At 45.4% G+C, this 14675-nt stretch overlaps 1 protein-coding gene across 1 annotated transcript in view; it reads right to left on the reverse strand.

The window, feature by feature from the left end:
• CLOCK (clock circadian regulator) overlaps positions 1–14675 on the reverse strand; it is an 85085-nt gene that overhangs the window by 49966 nt on the left and 20444 nt on the right. The window contains exons 3-4 of the mRNA XM_040966552.1: positions 12502–12654; positions 1714–1801 (exon numbers count right to left, since the gene is read on the reverse strand). The gene's annotated coding sequence lies outside the window, so the exon portion shown is untranslated. The remainder of the gene's footprint in view (positions 1–1713; positions 1802–12501; positions 12655–14675) is intronic.

Consider the following 14675-nt stretch of genomic DNA (forward strand, 5'->3'; position numbering starts at 1 on the left):
CTTTACATTCCAAGTATCAGTGTCACTTTTTCAAATCTCTTTTCGAGTTGTTCATTACTCCTTCTCTCTGTGTTCAATGGCCGTGGCATCTCTTCCTACTTTACGAAACTTACTCCAGGATCACATTGTTTCTACTCTGACCTGTCTGCCTGGTCTCCATTTTCTCTAACTTGGTATCTCTTCGGATTTGGTCTCTGTGTCTGATATCAGGTTTCTTGGCCAGGGGGGAGCTTGGTGTGACTGGGCTTGCTAAGACAGCGTCACTGCACGGCTATCAGTCTGGAATATTTTGTTGTAGATTCTCAATGTCAGTATCTGCGGATCTTTTCTCTTAGGTTAGTATTAATCTCTGCAGAAGCGAATTGGGATGAAACCAGGGAACCTGGGTTCTTGGTCCCCACTGTCAGTACGTGACCAGCACGCTCAGCTGTTTGCTGCTCTCCTAGTCTATCCTCACTGAGGACAAAGCTCCAGACTCCTGCTGAGATGGGGAGGGGCAGTCGCCTGGTTCCAAGGTTCCAAGGTTAAGAGACACAGTGTGTTATGGAGTACCAACCCCTCTTAGTAGGTTTACAGCTAACCCCTCAGCTCCCATCTCGTCATCACTCCTCTTCCCAGAACCAAAAACCACTTTGAATTCATGGAAGCTGTAGAGGTTCTACAGTGCCTAGCAGTCTGTCTCTCAGGTCCTCCACAGAAGCTGCAAGATTGGGACTGGTCTTCCTTCGGCTTTCCAGGGCCCAAAGCTGAACTGCTATTGTCTCCTTTCCCATTTGCTCTGCCATGGAGAGCTTTCAACTTTGGTAAGCAGGTTTTCATTTCCGCTTTAGTAAAGTTCCAAGGGGAATGAGATGTACCAAGGTGGCTCACTCCTACCAGTGAACGGAAGCACCGACACCATCAACCCCAACGTTGCTTCTCAGCAGTATGTGATGCAGGGGACAATGCTGCATTTATTAAATGGTTTTTCCTGTGGTTTCTGCGACAGAACACGTCCCTTCTTTTCTACATGTTTCGCTGGCTATGTAGTTTCCTTCTCTTTTGAAGATTCCTGGCATTTGCCAGAGCTGTCTCCATCCCACTCCATGCACACTCCCTGGATAACCACAGGCAGACAAATGACGGGAGACATCACATGCCAAAGATCAGAGGTTCACCTGCAGACACATCCAACTGCCTTCCTACACGTTTAGGGATTTCACAAAGATGGTAAACGTCACAACGCAAACAAAAAACACTGCACTTTCTCCTAGCCTGCGTTAACCCCAGGGCTCTGTCACGTACACTCCAAGCACACCTCCTCCTCGTCACTCTGATGTCCACTGACGGTAAAGCTCTTCTTGCAAATCCTCTAAATGGCTGGCACTCTCCTGCCATTCAGACCTCAATGAAAATGGCCCCCTTCCAACAGCCCTAATGAAAATACCCACCAATCCATCACATCATCCATGTTAACTGCACATGGCACTAACCACACATTTCTCATTCCCTCAGGAACTCACTCTCAATCTCATGGATAGCTTCTGTCTTGTCCCTCGCCACATCTCCAGTTATCTAAAATAATATCTGAACATAGGTGCTGCACAATACATGTGTCAGGATTAAAACACAAAACTGTTTAGAGCTTTGTGTAATAAATGGTTCATGGATTCCTTTATATTCTTTTATAGAAAAAATATTCCACTGTGTATTCTAAGATGCACTTTTCTTTACCTTTTATCCTTTTTGGATCTCTTGAATTGATTCTTCAGAAAACTATAGGTTCAGGGTATTCTTCTGTATGACTGACAGTCTCAGGATTCTGTTTGAACACAAGAAATTATGTTGGACTCATTTAATACACATACAAGTTTGTCATGAAAAGGATTTTTTTTAATTTATAAACAAAATTTAGAATGCTGTCACAAAAAATGGGAAAAGTTTAAATTATGAAATTGTTTCTAAAAGGATGCAAAATCACAACACTCATGACTGAAACAATTACTTCTGATCAAAATGTAAATATTAAACAGGACTGTACCCACACGCAGTGAGTCTGCAACGGAGAAGGATGCACTTGCAATCCAGCAGTGCTAAGGTAGCTGGGGCAGCAAGGAGCGGTCTTTGTAGGCAACTGAAATGTAAGCTGGTGCCAGCTTAAAATGACTTGTTGTAACTGCATATTCTATAAATCCTATTGTAACCAGGGAGAAAATGCTGTAGGGCAGAAGAGCTGTAGGGCAGAAAGAAAGCAAGCCTGTCCCAGCCAGTAATTAAATGTGCATCAATTTCCCAATCAGAAAGGTGGCTAAATACACACACACACACACACACTTCAATTGTGTGTTGTCTACAGAAAACTCACTATAGATTTAAAGTGATATTGGCTGATAGTGAAACACTGGGAAAAAGATATTCATACAAATGGTACTGAAAGAAAGCAAGAAAGGCTCCCAGCAGCGTGGCAGCTACCAGGGGGATCTCAGCTAGGCTGGGCTCAACGCTTGGGGCCCTAGTCTGAGCCAGTGCTGCCAAGCAGTGGGCAAATCCTGAGCTTGTGGTGGCCATTTCCGGGTCTTGGGATCAGGAATTACTGCATAGGGACATTGGTGCATAAGACCAATGTACGTGTATATGAGAAATGAATCCTGAGGGACTCCCAATGACAGGACAACTGTACTTTCATGTAAGCAAGGAGACTGGATCCTGGTGGTTTGGAGGGTAGAGACCAGATGATTTGTATGAGTCAGACTGATGCACCAGCCCACATGGGAGTCCTGAGTCAGACTTGTTAGCGTGGAACATTGCTGTCCACCTCACGCCAGTCCATGCTAGGGCTGGGGACATGTCTAGCAGGGCTAGATCCTAGCACCTGGCTGAATGTCAGAACAGGGGACAGGTCACATTGGGCAGGGCTGTAACACTAACCAGCACATAAGAGAACCAGGTCTGGGGATAGATTCTGTGGGGAATGTATTGGCCAATCCCTGTGGAAATACAAGTCCTGCTGGTTAGCTCAAGTGTTGGGTGCTGATGAGCTGACATAGATTTGACCAGGGAACCTGCAAACACTCATGGGTACAGGGACCTAGAATAATCTGGGTAGGTCCAGGCTGCAGCACCCACATGTGCATCCTAAAATAGGGTGTGGGGCGGGCCAGTTTGCAACATTCACCAGCTCATACAAGTGTAAGATGGAGTGGCAGGCTATGCTGGCCAAGGGCCTAGCACCCATTGGCACGCATGAGGATATGGGTCCAGAAGTGGGCCAAGTGAAGGAAACAGGGAAACCTCCCCTAGTGGGTCATAGCTCCTACTGGTGAGCATGTGGTCCAGGCCTAGGAGTGAGGCAGGCTGGGCAAGGTAACTCCAACTGTTGGCTACTGTGGAGGGCTGGTTTTGGAAGAAGGCAGACCAGGCAGGGCAGGGCAAATCTTAGCTCACTGGCAAGTGCAGGAATCAGGCTGGGGAGCAAGTCATGCTATGCTAAGTTGTCACACATATCGGTTTGTTTGAGCCAGAGACAGGAGCAGACTGAGCAGGGCCAGCTTTCATCACCTGCCAGCAAGAGTTGAAACTGGGGGCAGGCCAGGTCAGGTCAGACTACAGCATCCAAAGCCAAAGGCCAATACAGGGAGGAGCTATGCCAAGCTGCATCAGAGTAACCACTGGCACAAACAAGATCTATGGCTGGGAATGGGCCTGGTTGGGGAGCTAAGGGGATGCCCTGTTTGGGTTGTGGTTCACTAGAAACAGTTTGGTGAAATATTACCAGTAGCTTGAAAATATTGATATTCTTTGTGATGTTAGTTAAAAGAATAAAGCCAGTTAGAATTGTTATGCTCAGCTGCGGTAGCAGAATCAAAAAATAAAAAAAAATTTCCCAGTACGCCGAAGCAGCATCCACTCTGCTCCCACATACCCTCATTTATAGAGGATTTTTTTTCTTTTTTTCTACTTTCCAAAATTTCTCCCATGAGTATGTATTATTTTCATAAGCAGGAAAGTGAACTGTGGTGTTTTTCTATCTCTTTTGCCTGTTCAATACTAGAGCACTAGTGACATATTAAGACACTAAAGCCAAATACCAGAGTATTCTAGAGAATGAAAATATGGAGTAAGATATGTGTGGCTTACACAATTTAAGTGAAAACAAAAACATCTTTCACTTCATCTAAGTAATAACAATTTAAAAAGTACAGGCAAAATACAAGATCAACAGATGAATAGGTGAACATGTATATATACACAGATGAACTGTATAATGGAGACTGGTTTGGGGGAATGAAGATACTGCAGTATGCATCTCTACTCCTGCGTAAAAGGAGGACTCCCAATGGCGCTGGTTAAATTGATCCTGACAAGAGGAAACTAGACTTTCTACCACTGTCTATGCTTACAATGCCATGACAGACTTAACAGCACAATGTTGGACCTGTGACTACTGTAGAAGGACTATACTATTATAATAATAATGGGGGAGGGGGTTAAATCCCTGTGTCTATGGAACATTGTCATGAAAAATAATCATTAAAAAAAAATCAGAAAAAAAGGCTAACTCAGAAACTAGAATTAAAAAAGCTGAAACTACTATAAACTTTTTTTGAAAAAAGATTTACTTATTTTTATTGGAAAGCCAGATTTAGAGATAGAAGGAGAAACAGAGAGAAAGCTCTTACATCTGCTGGTTCACTCCCCAAGTAGCTGCAATAGCCAGAACTGAGCCAATCCAAAGCCAGAAGCCAGGACTTCCTCCAGGTCTCCCACATGGGTGCAGGGTCCCAAGGATTTGGGCCATCCTTGACTGCTTTCCTGAGCCACCAGCACGAAGCCAGAAAGGGAGTGAAGCAGCTGGGACACAAGCCGGCACCCATATGGGTTCCCAATACATACAAGGCAAGGACTATAGCCACTAGGCTACCATACCTGGTCCTACAATAAACTTTTTCTAACCTAATAACCTACTGACCCACTGACCTAAAGGCAAATTTGTTAAAACTGATATCACAACATTTCAGGGACTGACAAGATGTAGTACCATCCATTAATTAAAAGCAGTGCTTAGGCTTGAGCATTCAGTAATACAGTGAAGACACCCCTTGGGACAGCCTCATTCCACCGCACTGCCTGGTTCTGAGTCCCAGTTCTGCCTCCTCCAATGAGAACCCTGCGAGCAGGTGGCAATGGCTCAGGCACCTGAGAGGCGGCTGAGCTCCTTGGTTCCTGTCTGACTTGGCCCAGGCCCAGCTGCTGTAGGCTTCTGGGAATGAATCAACAACTACAGCTCTCTCCCCACCACATAAAAAAAAAAGCTGAAATTTACCTTGACTGGTATAATCTAAAATCTAAAATCTAAAGCAATATCCTTAACTATGTTTATCAGGATATATGAAAAATTCTAACTTGCTTCTGTATATTACTAAGTTTGTACTATAATTGAAAGGTAATTATTTCTAAGAGAAAAAAATGTTAACCCACACAGGCTCAAATTTTTTTTTATGCAAAAAAAAGTTTCCAGTTTAACCAATAGCAAATGGGACCATTAGTCTATAATTGTGACATCTCAGATTGCAAAAAATTCATGATCCTACAGCAATTTCTAAGACCAACTTAAATTACAAAGTTGCCAACCTAAGAGACAAAACCACATTCCAGGGGCCCGGCGCGGTGGCGCAAGTGGTTAAAGGTCCTTGCCTTGCACGCCCGGGATCCCATATGGGTGCCGGTTCTAATCCCAGCAGCCCCGCTTCCCTTCCAGCTCCCTGCCTGTGGCCTGGGAAGGCAGTCGAGGACGGCCCAAAGCTTTGGGACCCTGCACCCGCGTGGGAGACCCGGAAGAGGCTCCTGGCTTCGGATCGGCATAGTATCGGCCCGTTGCGCTCACTTGGGGAGTGAATCATCGGACGGAAGATCTTCCTCTCTGTCTCTCCTCTCTGTATATCCGCCTTTCCAATGAAAAAAAAATAATAAAAATACATCTTTAAAAAAAAAATAAAAAAAACACACCACATTCCAAATCAGAGCTTACGAACAAGAGCTCTCAGAACTGGGGATAATTCGTAACGGAAACATCAAATTACACTAGGACTCTAAGCTGCCAACAATTAAGACACAATGTGTTTCTGATGCTTCACTAAATAAAAATATGAAGACCTCATACAGGAGCAGGTATCTGACATGGTGCTTAAGATTTCATGTGGGACACAGCACGAGTACTGGGGCCTGGTTCAAGTTCTTTTGCTTTCCAACTGCTGAAATCCTTTCACTGTATCTGCTGGGCCCCCTGGTGCAGAGCATCAACACGCCCTTCTTCTCCACCTTGCTGCTGTACATCTCTCCTGAGTTGTGCTCCAGCTCAGGCCTGTCATATGACGCAGGTGCACTGAATGCTCTGGTCCCCCGCCCCTCCCAGCCATGCAGCCTCCCACCTTCACAGGTCCCTCACTCCATGAGGATGCCACATTCTTTAACACATTCATGAAAAAAACACTGATGCCAGCATTAAAACGAAACAAACGGCAATACAGTTCTGCTTTGTTTATAGCTGTTTGGCTTCTTCATCTCGTGGGGCCATTGACTGACTTCCCAGGCGTTGAGCTGCATCAGGCAAGGCTTCCTCCCGGCCCAAGCCCACTGCTGGAGCCACTTCCTGGAGAAGCAGCGAGGGGCCTCTCACCACTCGCACAGCCTAAGCAGTGGCAATGGCACTGCACTGCCCCTCATCGGGCTTCTCCTCAAAAACCTCATGGCATTTTCCTTCACTTCCTATGAGTTCCAGTGCCTTTAAATCATGTATTCTTTACAATATTTATTGACTTGTTGAAAGCAGAGCCCTTCCGTTACTGGGTCACTCCCCAGATGGTCACAATGGCCAGGGCTAGGCCAGGCCAAAGGCTACAGTTTCATCTGAGTTTCGCATGTGGGCGGCAGGGGCTCAAAACACTTGGGTCATCTTTTGCTTTTCCCAGGATACTAACAGGAGCAGAACCAAAATCAAGTACCTGGGACACAAACCCCTGCCCATACGAGATGTTGGCACCAAAGGCAGCAGATTCACAGGCTATGTCAACATCAGCCTCCAGTCACGTGGTTTTTTAAAGTCCCTGTTTGCTTATGACTACTTACAACACGGTAGCCCTATACTGGTCCAATGCCAAAACCCCTCCATACTGAAACTCTTCTGGTCAGTTTTTACTGCATGCCAGGTTGCTCTTCCCTACCTCAGAAACTTCCCCAGGCCACAACTCCATACTTGGCTGCCTTGTCAATATCCTTTTTCTCCACAGAAGGGCATGCCCTCAGGGTTTGGCTTTGTGATATGCAAGACAGACTCACCTTAGTTCAACAATACGAATCAGTTAGGAGTTCTTGTAGGGCAAGCATTTGGTGTAGGAGTTAGCAGCATAGATGCTGCTTGGGACGCCAGCATTCCACACCTGAGTTCTCAGGATGAAGGAATTCTATTATGTGGATTCCTGCAAGGGCTCCAATGCCAGCCCCCACACCTAAACGAAAGCACTGGGTCAGTCCACCTCCCTGCTGAAACACACTGGAGGGGCTCCAGGGTCCGGGTCCCCACCCCCGACATGGGGTCCTGGATGGAGTTGTTGGCTCCCAGCTGCCATTTGACTGAACCAGAGCTCCTGCACATCTGGGGCATAAATCAATGGAATCTCTTATACTCTCCCTGCATCCTGCCTTTCAAATATATGGAAATAAAGAATACATATTTTTTTAAAAGCTTCTTGTATTTGTTAACACTAACACTCCTAATACAAATAATGAACTTTCTGAGGGGGAAGACACCAGCTCTGTCCCATCATCTCCTTTCTAGTTTTAGTCCGCTTCCTCAGCCTCACCGCTTACTCTGCACTACTGAGTAGGCAGTACCTACTGTACCCACTGAACGTACGCTCTGCTCTCCAGACACACTGCACTTGTTACCATTCACAGACTCCTATCAACACACAGCCCACTGCCAACACAAACATCTTAAGAAACTCAGACTGGCCTGTATGGTAAGCCACATTGTCCAAATCAGAGTTCTGCTATAAGTGTCACGCTGTTAGTGAAAAACTAAAGAGAGGTACTGTGTATTTGTTTCCTAAGGCTGCTGTAAAAAATAACCATAAACTTTAATAGATTTCGAAAACAAAACAGCTCCCTGGACCAGAGTCCAACAGAAGGCAGGGCTATGGTCTCTCACAGGACTCTGTTTTGTTGCCTCCGACATCTTCCAACGCCCACCCACGTTCTCTTTAGCTACCAATGCTTCTGTCTCCTTCTTCCCCTACAGAGACACCCATGAGCACAAGACACACCCAGATAATCCAGGGACATCTCGCCACATTAGAGTTGCCCAACGAGCAGCCTTATGCTCTCCTGGCCATGCAACCGGGCATCACAATCACACACGGACATCTTTGGAGCAGCATCACTCTACTACTACCACGAGCCACAGTCTTGTGACCAAGAACAAGAAAAGTATTTTGGGGGGAAGGTAATATCAAAAAATGATTTGATTTTGCAAACAGATAAAATGACTATGCTATCACGTGGGTTAAGCCCTTAACTTCTTAATTTCTGAATTATATTCTCCTTTGCTATTCCTTCAAGGGAATTGATTGAAAACAATGTGGCTTTCAAGTTAAGAAAACAAACAGCAAAGGGGAGGGGGAGGTTATACTTTGTCCCTTAGGTAACTACTATTCTAACTTTGCCCTGCAATCACAAGGGCTGGGGGAAGGGCAGGCCAGATCCTAAATGATCAGTGGGCTCCAGCAGCAGTCACCTCCGAGTCAGGGGTGCCAGTGGCCCGGTCAGTGTCCTGTAAAAGGTGCACCTAGTCCACAGAGTGCAACGTGCACTTCACAAGCACAAGATGTTTAGTGATGAGGGAGCATGAGCTGTTTTAGGTCTTTATGCAGTCAACCTATCATCTGCACCATCTCACGACTGACATCTGTATCGTCCCTTCCCTTCAAAATGGTCAGGGCCTCGCCTTTCTTTGATGACAAGTAATTCTGCACTGTTTCTTTCATTTTGTGAAACTCCATTTTTAAATTTTTTAAATGTTCTTTTTTCTAAAGATTTCTTTCTTTATCTTGAGGGTGGAGGACAGGCAGATCAGATTTACAGAGAGGGGAGACAAAGATCTTCCATCTATAGGTTTGCTCTCCAAATGGTTGCAATGGTCAGAGCCGAGCCAAACTGAAGCCAGGAGTGTCCTCTAGGTCTCCCACATGGGTGCAGGGTCCCAAGGCTTTTGGCCATCCTCTGCTGCTTTCCTAGTCTACAAGCAGAGTGCTGCAGGGGAACTGGAGCAGCTGGGACACGAATCAGCACCCTTATGGGATTCTGGAACTTAGCCATTGAGCCATTTGCCAGACCCCAAATGTTCTTTTTAAAAATCTACTCCAAGGTAGCTCAACAGAGGGGATGAGGGAGAGAGAAACAGAGAGAGAGAAAGACAGGCAGATGTGAAAAGATTTTCCGTCCACTGCCTCACTCCCCAAATGCTCAGAGGAGAAGCCAGAATTCCACCCTTCTCCCATGAAATCTACTGGAGTCCCCCACATCAGCAGCCATCATCAGGATAGGTAATTGGACAAGGAGTTGGACAAGCAATACACTCCTCAGAGTGTATTAGCGGGGGGACTGAATAGGACAGAGCTGGGAGTTGGATAATATGGGATAGAGGTGTCCTAAGCAGAGGTATACCCCATTTCACCACAATGCCAACTCCAAATTCTTAAAATCAGGTTATGAGGAGACCAGCACCTTGGTCTGTTACCCTAGGCCTCTGCCTGTGGCACTGGCATCCCATATGGATACCAGTTCTGGTTGTGGCTCCTCCACTTCCAATTCAGCTCCATGCCAATGCAAAGTCCTTGGGCCCTTGCACCCATGTGGGAGAACCGGAAAAGGTTCCTGGCTCTTGGCTTTGGATTGGCTCAGCTCCGGTTGCTGTGGCCAACTGTGGGAGTGAAATAGCAGAGGCAAGATATGTTCCTCCTTCTCTGTAACTGCCTTTCAAATAAGATACATCTTTAACAAATCAGGTTATGAAACTTTATGTTCTATTAATTCCTCTGAAGAATTTATTGACTTGTTTGTTTACATTAAAATCACGAATTCTATCTTGCTTTCTGTGTCAGGCCATTTTTCCAAGTACCACTGTGCTGTGTGGGTTTCTGCCCTGCATCACTCAGGGAAAGGTCTGGCACCTGCTCAATGCTTTCTACAGCAATGCAGCCGTTCTCTGCTCTGCTGTGTCAGCTCATGGATGAAGCAGGACCTGCATGGGTCCCTACACACAATTAAGAAATCTTTCACATGAGCAGTTTCTTTGGGGATACCCCCCAAACTGGACCATTGCACCCAAAACCCCAACCACAAAAACCATGAGCTCTGTGGCCTGACTGTGGAGTGCAGGTGTCAGAACTGGGTCTCCTTGGCGGCTGAAGCCCGTGCAAGAGACAGCTGCCCAGATGCACATGGGAGACATGACAGATCACTGAGGTCTGCCGGGGATGTCTAGCACCGTTGAGGAGAAAATAAATTGGTCAGCTCCTCTGGCCATGCTTTGACAGCAAGTAATTGGGTGAATGGTGACTCAAAGGTGGACTATGTCAGCCAATGGACCTTGGAAGGATTTCCTCATTTCTGGAGCAATGAAATCAACAACACTCAGAACTACTGAAACCCCCCAAATAGTACCTTAGGAACACACTCCACATCAGGAACCCTAAGGTGATCTCAAGTGGCTATCCCCATCTCCAGGTACTGACGTGGTTAGGCTGCTGGAGTAGCCATTTTCCTTTTCCTCCCTACTTACTGCAAATACAGGAAGAAAAAAATAAAATTGGAGGCAACTGTCTTATCCACTTTCCCCATACCTCTACCCTTGCACCCTAATCAGTGGTCCACATGCGCATACATCCTTCTCAATTACGTAAATATCATCAAAAATGTAAATTCATTATCAAAAAAAGTTTTAAAATGCTGCAGTGACTTCTTGAATCCTTATATCTTTGTATATTTCAAAGTACATAATCACACACTTTTTAAAACCTATTTTTGTGGAATATTTCAAATATACAATAAGAATTACTGTATTAGCTCCATACATATAAACCATATGTTAGAAATTAGCCCCATATATATAAACCATCTATTTCAACAATCATCAGTCTATGGCTCATCTTGCTTCACCTACTCCGCCCTTCCCCTTCCTCCCTACGCCTCTGGATTATCTGAAGCAAATCCCAAACACTATTATCTCTTCTGTAAAATGAGCCAAGGAACCACAACCAAGGCACCCTTGCCTCACAGCAGGGAGAGGATGCGCTGTCCACTAGACTATACTAAAGCCTGCCCTCACTCCGCCACCACTGCCAGCTGCAATCACCTATCAGAGTGCCAGCTCACTTTGAAGAGCTATTCTACTATCAAGCCAGATTCCTGCTACAGTTCCTGGTGGCCCAACTGGCTTGGTCCCTGTCAGCCATGAATTTTACCACACACTGCATTTAAACTCAAATGCAACAGTTAAAACAGCAAATTTCAGGAAGAGAACTTAGCAGAATAGTTTCTTAGCTTTGGGGTAGGCACAAAACAGAGAGTATTCAGCATTAAAGCATAATTTATTAAACCTAAGGAATTGTCCCAATCAAGACACACCATTGAAAGAGTGAACAAAGCAAGTCACAGATGGGGAACAACGATCTCCAATATCTGACTCACCACCAAGTCAGATTATCTACTTCTGGGATAAACAAGACAGTCCAACAGAAAACTCCTGGCCCAGAGCGAATTAAGAGTATCTCAAAAGAGGATAATCAAGTGGTCAAAAAGCATATAAAAACATGTTAAACCTTTTAAGTCATTAGGAAAAGATAAAGTAAATTTTCACTGCATATAAACCATAAAAGCTAAAGTTGAACATTAGTAACTTCAAGTGTGGGTGAACAAGTGAAACAAAGAGAATTCTCGCACACTGCTGAGAGAAGCATAAGTTGATTCAAGCACTCTGAAAGCCCAAGTGAACCCGCTAGAGCTGCACACCCACAGCAGTCAGGCTGCTGGTTAGGCCAGTGTCTGGCTTAGGCTCCTGATCCAACCTGCTAACCCGGGGAGGCACGGATGATGCTCACGTGACATCACACCCCGGGACTGAGCTCCTCCCTCTCACCTTGAGCCCCGCCCACACCGCTGCAGACCTATGCCAAGCTGATCAGCAGATGACCCACTCTGTCTCTGCTTCTGTCGAATAAAGGAATAATTTTATAAAGAAACAGCCATGCTCCTGAATGTTCATGGCAGTATTATTTGTAAGAGCCCAAACATTCCTCCACCAGATGGATGAACTATGGTAGACTTACACAATCAAGTATTTCACAGAACTGGAATAAAAGATGGAAGTAACGCTGCGTGCACCAACATGACGGACTCACCCAGGACTGAGAAAGCCACACACAGAATCCAGAAACACACACTGAACCAACTGAGAAGAGCAGTTACCTTTGGGAGTGTGCAGTTAACTCCAGGTGACGAAGGAGTTTCCTGGGCTGATGAAAACGTGCACTCCTTGTCCTGGGTAGACAGCTGTTGGCTTCATAAAAATTCATCAAAATGATGTTCAGGGTTTATGCACTCGATAATATGTATGCTATGCTTTAAAAAAAAGTTAAAAAGTTATTAACACTGTGTTGATGTCTTTTTAAATCAACTTTTTTGTTATTTTACTTGTCAATAACACTGAATGTCTACTAAAGTGAGGCTCCTATACTAAGTCTGCTGTAGATTTGGGTAATAAAAGTCTTACTTAGTATTTTTCTCAATATAGTTAATTAAGGATTGTCTAGCTATGTGGATCCTTCTCACATTATGAAGGCGACAGAAAGTCTACATGCCAGCGTTGTACAATATTACAAATTGAAACGCGAAGGCAGCAGATATTCTGGTCTTCATATAAATGAAAATCATCAATTTTTCTCTTTTCAATTCTAGATAACAAGTTCCTTCAGTCTTTATCTGACAGAAAGACTTAAAACAAGTGGGGCTGGAATTATGGCACCTAAGAGTCATCAGTAATGCCAGCATCCCTTATGGGCACCAGTTCAAGTCCCAGCTGCTCCACTTCAACACAGCTCCCTGCTAACACACCCGAGAAAGTAGGGAACCAGTGTCCACTCAAGCCCCTAGCTTCTGCTTGGTCCAGCTCTGGCTGCTGCAGCAAACTTGGCGGATGAACTAATGGATGAAAGATGGACAGCTTGCAGTCTTTGCAGTCTTTCAAATAATTTTTTTTAAGAAAGAAAAACAGAACTTGAATCTCCTGGGGGTTAGCAGCTCAGTTTTAACAGGAGGTGAACACACTAAGCCAACCTAGGGGATTTATTTGCGATTATTACAACATTCTGAGGAACACTACAACTGACCCTTTTGAATGAACACAGGGTGCTCAAGTACACATACTTCTGATTTCTCTTTTTTGTGAGATCCAGAGAGAGCTCCCATCTGCTGGTTTACTCCCCAAACACTCATAACACCATACACTGGTTCAGGCGACAGCCCGGAGCCAGTGAGTGACTCAAGCCAGGTCTCACACAGAGGTGGCAAACGGACCCAACCACCGCTGCCATCCCCACTGCCTCCCATGGTTCCATCAGCAGAAACCCTGAGTCAGGGGACAAGGTGAGGGACTGAACCCAGACGGCTCCAGGACAGAGGCTCAAGCCACGTATACGGGAGCCGGGCATCTTCACCAGCATCTGAATTGCTAGGCCAACGCACACCCTGTCACGCTAGCAGTGAGGTCTTTCATACAGCTAAGGGAATACTGGTTTTTTTGTTTTGTTTTTTTAGCTAAACTAGCAGGAGTTCTACATTCATGTACAGGACAGATAAAGGCAGCAGTTTGGAGGTGAGTGTGTGGCCCGTGGTTACACCACCAATGGAATTCCCTTTCAGAACACCTCAGTCCATTTCCCTACTCCAGGTCCTGGTTCCAACTTGCTGCCAGGGCAAACTCTGGGCAACAGGCATCATGGCTCAGGAAATGGATTCCTGATCCTCACGTAGTGAGTTCCTGGCCCCTAGCCTCGGGCCAGGCCCAAGGGCAGTCACTGTGTGCGTCTGGGGAATCAACCCACAGGTGGGAGCGCTTTCTCTTCTAGTTTTTCTCCCTCTCTCTGTTACAAACTTTGGAAAAAAAGAAGCTGGACAAGATAAATATATATACACACACGTATACACTCAGAGCTTCTTAAGCATTAAACATATCAAAACCTGGAAAAAATGCCATATTGATTTTTTAAATAAATCTCCATATTCATAGAGTACCTGGAAAACAAACAGGAGAATCCAGTAGTCTTGAACTTATTTAATCGAAAAGTGCACTCCAGGTTAGCCTAATAAGCATACACATTACTTTCCAGGATTCCAGGACAGAAAAGCACTGAGGGCGGGCATCAGCTCTGGCTTCCCCCAGCTCCTCCCTGAAGCCCTAGCACTCGGCAGACAAAGCGTAGGGTCAGCTAAATTACTGTCACAGCAAGTCCATCTTGCTTTCCAGACTTCCCGGCATCCACTGAGACGGCCTCACCGCCAGCACAGCAGTCGTACGTGATAAAAGCACAGCTCTTCATAAAGCCCCACATATGCACGCCGACATGGCAAATGCAAAGAACTTT

This window comes from Ochotona curzoniae, unplaced genomic scaffold (genome assembly GCF_017591425.1).
Source record: "Ochotona curzoniae isolate NIBS_2020 unplaced genomic scaffold, NIBS_Ocur_1.0 scaffold_4506, whole genome shotgun sequence".
In the NCBI taxonomy this organism is placed as follows: domain Eukaryota; kingdom Metazoa; phylum Chordata; class Mammalia; order Lagomorpha; family Ochotonidae; genus Ochotona; species Ochotona curzoniae.